At 37.3% G+C, this 10,513-nt stretch overlaps 1 protein-coding gene across 3 annotated transcripts in view; it reads right to left on the reverse strand.

Annotated features, from left to right (window-relative positions):
* shc1 (SHC (Src homology 2 domain containing) transforming protein 1) overlaps window positions 1-9,392 on the reverse strand; it is a 39,929-nt gene extending 30,537 nt beyond the window's left edge. The window contains exons 1-2 of one of the 3 annotated variants that reach the window (XM_077211094.1): window positions 9,269-9,392; window positions 9,078-9,142 (exon numbers count right to left, since the gene is read on the reverse strand). The gene's annotated coding sequence lies outside the window, so the exon portion shown is untranslated. The remainder of the gene's footprint in view (window positions 1-9,077; window positions 9,143-9,268) is intronic. The other 2 variants (XM_077211068.1, XM_077211085.1) reach the window with 2 other exon arrangements.
* Window positions 9,393-10,513: the final 1,121 nt, after the last annotated feature.

The raw sequence follows: 10,513 nt of genomic DNA on the forward strand, positions 1-10,513 counted from the left end.
CTACAAACAAGTGATTTTACTGAACATAAGAACTACTTGTGTAAACGCCACAGTAAAAGTACATAGACTAAACAAAGTAATAAGATCCTGGTTGATGTGCGATGATCTTCCAGCGCTGTTTCAGCTGTGCACTCCTATTCTAAGGCTCATGGTAAATCAAAACCTGTCAATCTGAACGATCAAACCAATCCAAGCGCACTCCAGCTGTAAAACAGTGTCCGATAGGTCTCTAGCCACTATACCCACCCACCATACCCGAGATCCAGTTTCCATTAGTTGAACTTTGAAATGATGTTGGAATACACTATGCATTGTCTTATGTTGTGTTTGGGTTAATTCGAGACCACCTGCTATAAAAAAAGATATGCAATCTACTACGGTCAACTAATGTTTCGCGAAGTTACAAGCAAAAATGTGGGTGCAAAATTAGTATACATGGCATCATGTGTATACTGTTTACACATGTGTCGGCGCCGATTTTTCATTCACATTCTTGGTATAGTTTGGTAACCGAAACAAATATGCTTGTTGTATTCTGCAAGTTGAGACCTTTTAACAATATATGACAAGTCTATCTGTTATGCACAATGATTTTACAGATCACATTTTCATATAAAGCAGTTATTTTTTCAAGCTATGAAAATGGAGCACTTCTAATGACAGCAAATTTAAAGGCCCTTGTTAAGTGATGGTCGTATTTCCCTATATTTACTGTAAAACAAAGCTTCTAGCCTTAAAACGACACCTATTTTCTGTTGGTTAAGTAACATGACATGAGGACTAATAGTGGTTAGGAGGTTGGTTAATGATTATTTGATTAACTGATCATTACTTTAAACAATGATCGCTTATGTGAATGTATGTAAACTGACATCCCTACAAGGAATTTAGAGGCCTACCATGTAAGATGAGATTCAGTTGATCTTCACTTTGTGGAGTGAAATTTCACAGTTTGTGAATTTTAGCAAAAACCTGACAATATTGTCACTACCCTCACGACAAAACATGTCAAATAAGAGATAGACAGGGTGTGAACGTGAAGAGACAAGGTGGTCTGTGAAGAGACAGGCTGACTAATGTGCCAGACATGAAGAGAGATAGACACACTGGAAAGGAACTTTGGTCCATTTTACTACCTGCTTGTGGATCATAAAGAGACAGGTAACTCGGTTATAAACAAAGAATGTGGTTGTATCTGTATTGTGTCAGTAGATGAGTGGGTGACATATTTGGGTCACGAATGGAATATTTGGAATATTTTCATAAAAAATGTAGAATATCGAATAGAAAATGCTAGATGACAACAACAAGATAGTTTAAAACCAGTTAGTGAAATTTCTAAATGTATCCAAAAAATTTTAAAAATTAAAATCTAATATGCTTACTTAAGGTGAACGAAATCCGTCCATAAACTACAATAAAAACACATTTACTGAATAAATTCCTAGATGTGATTGTGCGTCAGAAAAGTAGGAGACAAGGCATGCTCAATATGTCAGTACCAAATTATTTAACAACCAAAAAAAAAGTGATATATTGATATTGGATTTTTATGTGGCTAATTTCCATTTTTTATTTTGATTACCTTGGCCGTCATCTAATGCTCAATTAAAGTTAATCTTTAAAAAGACACTAATAATAATTTAAGAACACTGGTAAATGTTTAATTTACTGGTAATATATAGCATATCAATACATCAATACAATATACTAAACATTATATCCTAAATTTACTTGTATCATTTAAAATGACAATTTTTAAACAACTGATTTTAGAATTTTTTTTATTTGTTTAGACAAAATAGTATAGCATTGTAATATCTGCTATTTATAGGTTATATAAATTAAGTTTACAACTTGGATGGAAACATAGCTAGTGTGTGTGTGTGTGTGTGTGTGTGTGTGTGTGTGTGTGTGTGTGTGTGTGTGTGTGTGTGTGTGTGTGTGTGTGTGTGTGTTAGGGCTGCACAATTAATCGAATTTGTAATTGCGATTACGATTATAGATGCCACGATTACGTATAGGGTTGTAACGGTATGAGATTTTCACGGTATGATAATAGTCTCAGAAAATATCACGGTTTCACGGTTTACGGTATTAAACAATGATTATTATTATCAGCTGCAATGAACCTTAAATTAATGAAAACTGATAGGGTTTTTTGGTTGAACATATGGTTTATTAAAAAAACTTTTTTAATCTACCTTTTGAAAAAATAAGAAAGAAAAAATAAAGCTGCAGATCTCACATTTGAACAAACATGTTTGATCAATTGAATTAATAAAATTCTTAATTTATTAATTTTTATTTAAGATAATTTTTATTTTGACAGGTTGTACTAAACTCCTATGAGTTTCAGTCAGAGTGTATTTGACAATGATTATTTTCAACAAAATTATGAAATGCTCATTTAGTTCTCTCAGAGCAGCTCTGGATATGTTCATGTGTTCACGTCCTTATATAGTGAGTGAGACGGCAGACGCTTTAAACACCATGAGCGTCCCACATACTTGAGTATATACTAGGTATACAAGCAGAATATAGATTTACAGTTTTTTGCGCTGTTTAATAGACACACTCATATAGCGATTTTATTTATTGCACAGCTATATTTTAGATTTATTCATCCATCTATCAAATCGCGCATTTTACGTGACATCTGCGTTATATTGTAAATTCCCTCAGCAACACGTAAATAATATGGACTTAAGTTATAAATGGAACTTTATCTGCAGGGAGGGAAGGTTTTCGCGAATATGGGAGAACATATTTGACATATTTCCTCATTTTGCAGCCACTCTTCGTCCATATTTCTGGACACAACTGGATATCAATCTTCAAGGAAAAACCCACGTTCGTTTTTCGGATACCCAAAGTATTCCCACACTGCAGATTTTGATTTTTTTTTTCGAAGAATTCGCAGCCTCAGTCTCAGACATTTTCTCCAGTGCACATGTATAGGTGGAGTAGTCAAGTGGAAATAAGTTGCATATGCGCATTTGAGATCTGCTTTAATTTTTTTTCCAAAACCGTGGATAAGCAAATGTTCACGATATGATAATCGTACAAGTCAATATCGCGATAAACCGCCATACCGGTATACCGTTTAGGGATGGGCATTCGATTAAATTTTCTTAGTCGATCGTCGGGAGAATTAACGATCGACTATCGATTAATCATTAATATTTTTATATTCAAATTCATTATTTATTTTTATATTATATACTTTTTATAAATTAAAAATGCAATGAAAATACACAAATACAGCGTTTTTTCCTCGATTAGATCTTTATTACAAGATGATCAACTTGTGGCAGTAAAACTGGACGTTCGGTTAGGCTAAACTTGAAGATATATGCGCTGCGGTGCTCGGAAGCAACGGAACCTGCAGCTGCGAGTTGGCGTTCTTAAACAGAGACCCTCGTTTGTTCCAAAATAATAAATAATAAAAAAAATCATGTTAAACAATAGCTTAACCAAAAACATAATAATACTTAGATCTGACAGGTTTTGTCAAAATGTAACTCAGAACTATCCAAGAACGGAGTCGAGAAAGAGGGTGAGAGAGATTAGCCTACTTACTGTAACAATCAATTCGGCTAGGCTACTTAACAAAGCCTCATAAAAAATAACTAGTAACTCACATACAACTTCTACACCAGTCTACTGATTTTTGTTGAGAAAGATAAGCATGTTGATGACATGATCTGAGGTCAGACGCGACCGCAACCTGACCGTCAAGCCTCGTTTACACCTTCGCCTGGCTCTGCAGCGCGAGTCTCCGCAGACTGCGCGCGCACCTCCCCAAACAGACTAGGCGTTTTTACTCGACGCGCTCGCCTGTGAAACACCGAATACCGCAATGACGTCATTTTTGCCGCGCTCACCTTCGCGCTCGAGCGGACGCGTCGAGTGTTAACAAGGCTTCAGTCCAGCCGCTGAAAACACCCGCTCTGAGGGGACTGACGTTGCACAGGTACCTCCGCGCTAACTTGACCAACCAGCCCGGGGAACACGTTCACTTTCCACTCACACTACGCAACGCAGCAGCATTAGTTTAATGATAATCGATAACAAATTAACGTGATCGACGAAATTCTTAATGATCAATAATCGATCGTCGATTAATCATGCCCATCCCTAATACCGTTACAACCCTAATTACGTAATCGTTCAAATCCTTGATTACAAAAGAAAATCCACTCTGTGTGTGTGTTTAGAGCATAATCATGTTGAGAGGCGAATCACGACTACTTCAGAAAACCCAGCACAATATGACATACCAGGCAGTGTCGTAAGTGTACGCTGAATTAAAAAGACTTTCACCTCAGAAAAACATACTTTACTGTCCTGTCCCTATATACTGTGCTCGTAGCGCGTTCAATTGCATGCGCAAATGCGGCGGCGCGCGCTGTGTATCGCTTCACTGTATAAAGTGCAAAAGAAACTACGAGCAACGTCGTTACAATGTAAATTAGTAAGTCACGAAATAAAAGTAAAATACCAATAAATCACGTGTTAGCTGAGAAGGATTTACATGCAGGTATGATTTTCATTCTATTCACCAGGAGCTGTTTCATTAACAGTTCTTGTTAGTATAGAGATTGCTAATGTGACGTCATCGTGACGTATTATGCATGGAGGGAAGAACGCAGTGTTCAAGATGCCGTCTATACCTGCTGTGTTATAAACTGCAATAGTCCTTCTTGCACAGTTTTGAAAACGAACATTACGGGTTGTTTTAAGGACATGTTTGTGTACGCTCGTAGACACTCACTCTGAAGCGGTCAGAGGCGATTCTAAAAGATTCAAAAAGTCGAGACAGGACCCATCGTCAAAATTCTACCCACTACTTTAACTTAGTTCATCCAAAACGAACTAGAAAATAGACTCAAAGTGCTAAATACCTGAATTATCCTTTAAGAACGGATCAATATATTTGTTTTCCTTAATTTTAATGAACCCTAACTTTATTCTCATCTGAATGCTAAATAATTGATTTTCGTATAAAATTATACTACCATTAAAAACACATCTGATTTTTTTTAATCAATGTAGAATATGTAACTGCTCTGAAGAAAAGAAATGAAAACCAATGCGATATGATTAATGTCCAAAAGATGTAACCCACAGACTGTTTTGAAATGGGGTTGGATGTTGCTTTTAAAACTGTGTTTGGTTGGGTGACAGTTGTTACAGCTTGACAAGAGTTTAGAGTGTGACAAAAGCACAATGTTGTGTTTTATTGCGAGTGTGAGTTACACAAATATAAGTAAACACTTTGCAGTTTGAATGATAACCTCTATGAACAAAATGAGGGAGTATGTTTTATGTTTCCACTTTTCGATCGCGCCTCTCTCTCTCTCTCTCTCTCTCTCTCTCTCTCTCTCTCTCTCTCTCTCTCACACACACACACAGTTCGATCGCGCCCGCGCCTCTCTCTCTCGCGGGCGCACAAACACACACGCACACACTCCAGCATTGCAATCTTGACATGAATTGCGATTGCATGCAGATAGATGAGAGAGAGCGAGGAGTGTGGTGCTTAAAACTTTAGCATACTTTTGAACGGACGACAGTTTTCTGGTATGGTCCGACAATGTTTTCTTTAGCCCGCTGCATTTTGTAGGATTATATTCTGTTTTTCACGCTATTTTTATTTATTTTTTCATGCCAGAACACTAGCCTGCTATGCCAGCCCATGTAAACGGGCCAAACATGCCCATAATTCTTTGCGTTCTGATGACGTTGCCGCCCAGTTGGTCACATGTCTTAGCGATCTCTATTGTGTATTCACCATGGTAACTGTCGTTTCCATAACCACCAAAATGCCACTTTATTTTCACTTTGTGTTATTTTTTATATTTTTAAATGACTGTGGTGGCTCATATCAACATTGTATTAACAAAAACTAGTTTGGGACTGCTATTTAATTGCTTTAGCATAGTCCTAATGTTTATATATTAGTAGTCTTTGCTATTAGTCATTCTTACAATTTATGTTTATGTTAAGTAAAGGGGGACAGTACTTGTGTGTGTGTTAACAATTTTTGTGTAGACAAGTATTATAATACGCCTATATATATTCAATGTAAATTGTGATAATCGTAATTAATAATCGCAATTACAATTTCAAGGGAATAATCGGCAATTATGATTTTTGTCATAATCCTGCAGCTCTAGTGTGTGTGTGTGTGTGTGTGTGTGTGTGTGTGTGTGTGTGTGTGTGTGTGTGTGTGTGTGTGTGTGTGGGTGTGTGGGTGTGTGTGTGTGTGTGTGTGTGTGTGTGTTGAAGGGAATAGAGAGAACATGGTAAAGAATTGAACAGGAAATGTCCCCTCCCCACTTTTACGACAACCAATCAAGTGGTGAGAAAGAGAGAAAGATAAAGAAGCTAAAAGACAAAGCATGCTGCATGACATTTCAACTAAACGCACCACATGTAGAGAATTATCAATGTCTTTCATCCATGTGGCTTCAGTACCTGACCACGTTCCTCTGTGCAGCTGAACTACTCGCTTTGTTGCAAACCAAACCAGCATCCTGTTGACTCAAGTGTTGACCACCTACACATCGTTGCCGGTGTAGTTCTTCTAGGGGCGGCCAAAATTCTCACCAACCATCTGCACATTGTGCACAAAGGTATTTTAATAAAGAAACCTTCAGGATCACAACACTGAAGCCTTATGATAATAGACGGAGGGCAGGTTGGGACAAAGCCATTGCCTTCAGCAGTCACTGAGTGAATACTCCTTCAGATATGCCACAGATGAATCTGAAACCCATGGAAAAACCCATTTGACGTCCTGCCCAGGGTAAAGGACTAGATCTGGGAACAACTGCACATGTTTAAGCAGTCAACTTGACCAGACAAACTATAATTCTCTGTTGTCTATAGCAAACACATGCGTCATCTGGGCCATCGAAAACATAAACTACTCAGTGGGACATTGTGATAGCACAGGAACATGATATCCTGTTGCACGCTCCTCAGAGAATAGATGGGAAGTTTGGGACAGTAGCTCAAAGTGGCGTATTTCTAAACTTAATATAAATTAGAGGAAGCTAGACAGTGGAAAACATCAATAACATCACAAAAACCAAACAGGCATTGGGCCTTAGTTATGAAATATAAACAGAATGAACTGTTCATTAATACATTCTCACATAAAATGTCCCATATAATGTGCCCTGCTGCCCTGCGCTCACTTCATCAATGCAATTCACTGGCCAAACAGCATTCGGTATGTAATTATTTATTTCAGAACCAAATTTCTAATGTGTTTGGCTCCATCTTTTGGAAGACTATACACAGAAGTTCACAAATTTACAAAGTAGTAGTAGTCTGGGGGAGGCCTCAAAAGGGAGGGACAACAGACGATTTTACTGTGTTTTGATAGATCGGCTCAGAGACATATCAATACGCCTCAGAAACAAAAATGACTCTTTTCTGAGCAAAGGTTTTTTTCATCTGAGATTGAGCAGGTGTGTGTTGATATCAGACCGTCTCAAAGAGTCAATTTAGCATTAATAATATTCACCATCGGCCTGTTCGTCCTGCTTCTACTCAGGTGAAATTGTGAACTATCTAGTACTTCCTTCACCAGTTAGTGTCATCTGCAGGCAACCTGATAAATTATTACTTAGATATGAGAAGACAAAAGAAAAAGAGAGTTACAAAAGCCTGTCAGTTCATCATAAATCCTGTAATGGCTCTCATGACACAACCGTCATTCATCCTGCAACAAATATCATGCTCTAGGGGAAAACAAAATAATCTGGTTTTAATTTTGAAGAAATGAACCTTCTGATTACTAAATTCTTAAATTACAAGTTAATAAATTATCAGAACTTTAACTGTCCCACGGCTTTTCTCACTGAAGCCCAAAACAGTCTGTAAAATGTAATATTAAGACTCAAAGAGCTCCTCTTAAGTTATGCACTGGACATGAAGCAAAATACAACTGAATGAGGCCAACTGGCCTGTCGATACTGATGTAAGATGAAATAGAGGCCTTCAAAAAAAGACTTATCTCGGATACTATTCCATCAGTGAAAAAAAACACTGACTCAGTTTCCTGAGAAATGACTGCACAATCTAGATCTCGTGTACAGTGTTCGGTCTAATGTCACAGTCAGACATTTGAATCTGATAGGAAAACATAGGATCGTCCTTTGTGTTGGACTGAATCATTATTCAGTTGCTCCAAATGTCTGCGACAGCTGCTCATGCAGCAGATAAGAGCTCATGCTGGTGTAGGATTCGCAGCTGGTCAGATCAGTCCATGATAAACGGCCATAATGTTGAGGACAACTGATTTTCACAACAAGAGATTATTTATATTAGTGTCTGTCACTGTAACAATAGCCTACAACATAACAGAGATAGACAGATTATCGGTTTGATCAATATTTTAGATATTAACTTTTCTTCTTTTTAAATCAGGTCTACTGATGCCATTTGCTGGTTAATACATGGTTCAGCTTGAGTAAAATGAACCTTTACCTAACTTGCATTTATTCTTGAGAAATGTGTAGCATTTTACTTACAGTCCGAAACTTTGCATTAAGATTAGGTGTTCAAATAAAAAACATATAGCCTATTATTAATATTAATATTGTATAGGCTACTAAATACCAGACTAATCCAAGCCACAATAAAACATAATATCGGTGTATTTCTAAAACATAATATGCATAAAAATCTAAATTAAGTAATTGATCGCATTTTGTATTAAGTAAGGATACAACTTAGCAAAAGTTAGGCTACTCTGCCTTGAAAGAAATTGCGAAGGAACGATTCTTGAAAAACTCTCATGTGGTCTTACAGTAAGCACGCTGGGTAATAATGAGACAAAATTATCTTCAAAAAATAATATAGAACGAGCGATAAATAGAAAGAGAGTTAAAACAAAAGTAAAGCGTCAAGTCTGACTCAAAACTTAAGACGCTGTAACAATGTGAAACTGCTTGATTTCACTAGACACAAGCATTCGAGCTCGTTCCAGAACGGAGCAGTATGGATTCCTGTCCCGCATAAAACAGTCATGATTGTGGTCAACTTTTGCCTGAACTTACCCGCTCGCTTCCTCTCGCCCGCTCGATTCCGGTCCTGCGCTCCGAAGCACTTTTCAGATCAACTCCTGAAAATATCACATTTGCGGAACAAAGTCAGTCCAAATAACGGGATAGGAAAGGGTCTCGCTAGGCTCATTTACACGAATAATGTCATGAAACTTTTCTTTTCGGCTCAGCCTTCCTTTCCTCACCCAGTCTACCCCCCTTTTTCCACGGTCCAAAAAAAAGTCGCACTTCCGCGATCTGATGGCTGCTTGTATCATGTGGTTTGTCGTCCACGAGAGCGCCCGCACCTGGTTCTCTCAGCGCGCGCCCTTGACCTGTTTTCTACATTCAGAGACGGCGATTCACACTTGAAGAAGAATTAAAATGTTCTTAAACAGGGATATGAACTCATGCAATGAATTTCCCGGGCGCTTATGGTCATTAACTCATTACTGACAAGGAAACTAGTTGTAATTAAATTACATAGGACATAAAACAAAATAGGCAACTAGCTACATTTAACAAAGGCCTAACTTAGTCTATATTAGGCTACTGTTTTATTCACCGTTTAAACACGAAGCGAGTGTGACAACAGTTTAAATGTCTCCCCCTTTGTTTTATTAAAAAGAAAATAGTCTTCGATCTCATGTCAATTTAATGTGCAATCTCGAGTTTTTTCAGTAGTCCATTAATGAGATTTGTTAATCAAAAATGAAAGTTCTATATTATTCAGACACCGCTTTCCCAACCAATATGACTTTATATGTTCTGCGAAAGAAAAGAGGAAAAATTGATCAATGCCTCAAAATGCAGTGACAATGAATGGTGACTAAAGAGGGCGAGCTTCAAAAAGGATAAATCGGTGTATTTACAAAAAGTAGCCCATAAAAGTGGCCAATAGGATTATTCGCTCTATGGAAAGTCATACCATCATTTGAGTGAGGGCTGTGAAGGAGCACTGAAGGAATGAGCACAATGTGTACTTTGTGAACCACCTTTTATCTTTTTACAATATTAAAACATACATTTTTTTTTTAAATATCAATTTAGCAGACACTTTTATCCAAAGTGACCTACAAGAGGAGCAAGCAATTGGTCAGGGAGCCAACAATATTTGTAATAGCCCAGGTTTGGGCGATAACTTGACTAGACGAGAAATATAGAGAGACATTTTATTTATTTATTATTTTACAACTGATGTTTTGCTAGTTGCTATGAAATGCATATCATGCTTAAAATGCACTTTAAATGCATATGCTTCTTAAATGCATTTTAAATAGTTTGTATGAATAATTCAAAGACTAGCCTACATCAAATGAGACACTCTCGTGTCATGTCGCCACCTACTGATGTAACATGCAGCAAGCGATACTGAATAAATCAGACAATGAATCTTTGTGTTGAACTGATTATGAAGATTCGAATTACTTAAAGGTATAGCAGAGGATTTT

The sequence above is a fragment of the Siphateles boraxobius genome, unplaced genomic scaffold (genome assembly GCF_051911475.1).
Source record: "Siphateles boraxobius isolate OS27281-9 unplaced genomic scaffold, OSU_SipBor_1 12, whole genome shotgun sequence".
In the NCBI taxonomy this organism is placed as follows: domain Eukaryota; kingdom Metazoa; phylum Chordata; class Actinopteri; order Cypriniformes; family Leuciscidae; genus Siphateles; species Siphateles boraxobius.